We start from the raw sequence: 583 nt of genomic DNA, 5'->3' as shown, positions 1-583 counted from the left end.
TTATGTAGTTTCTGCCACACTGCATCACTGAACTTTTGCATAGATAAACTCAGCTCATGTTGCATTTGATTTCTGTCCTTATGCACAGCGTCTCCCATCCAGAATCTGAAGACAACAGTCAGAAATCCATCTGTAATGAGCTCAAATGACCCTCACAGGTGACCTTCTGCTCTACACCAGCACACTTCTGTATATTCGTTTCTCGTGAATGGATAAAAACATTTTAGCAGTCAGCTGTGTCATATATAAAGAAACGTTTTGGTGTTTGACTAACACATCATGTCTGTTTCAGCCGTCCTGTTTGGGAGTCTCCTCTTGTGGTGTGTGGGGTCGTGCTGCTGGTCATGACTGCATTTTTGGCACTTTGGAAGTTAAGGCAACTGTGTAGTAAGTTTCTAAAATTATTTGTAGTTTTTTACTGCCTTATAAATTCATTGAATTAATGGACGAGTCATTAGTTACTCATAAACTAGTCTAGAACCATTAAAGTCTCTGTTCTTTTTAGATATCTAATAAGCATTTGTTTACCTTTATTTTAACCCTATTTAGCTTTAGAACGAAAATTATGCATTCTGTTTTTTTT

At 37.0% G+C, this 583-nt stretch overlaps 1 long non-coding RNA gene across 1 annotated transcript; it reads left to right on the top strand.

Moving 5' to 3' along the window:
• The first annotated feature begins 82 nt into the window (after positions 1-82).
• Positions 83-387, top strand: LOC107579554 (uncharacterized). Its single transcript, XR_001608494.1, has 2 exons — positions 83-158; positions 293-387. It is a non-coding gene; the product is annotated as an uncharacterized lncRNA (long non-coding RNA).
• Positions 388-583: the final 196 nt, after the last annotated feature.

Source organism: Sinocyclocheilus grahami, unplaced genomic scaffold (assembly GCF_001515645.1).
Source record: "Sinocyclocheilus grahami isolate Dianchi unplaced genomic scaffold, SAMN03320097.WGS_v1.1 scaffold18079.1, whole genome shotgun sequence".
Taxonomy (NCBI): Eukaryota; Metazoa; Chordata; class Actinopteri; order Cypriniformes; family Cyprinidae; genus Sinocyclocheilus; species Sinocyclocheilus grahami.
The sequence above is the reverse complement of the archived record's forward strand: the minus strand, read 5'-3'. Positions and strand labels throughout refer to the sequence as shown.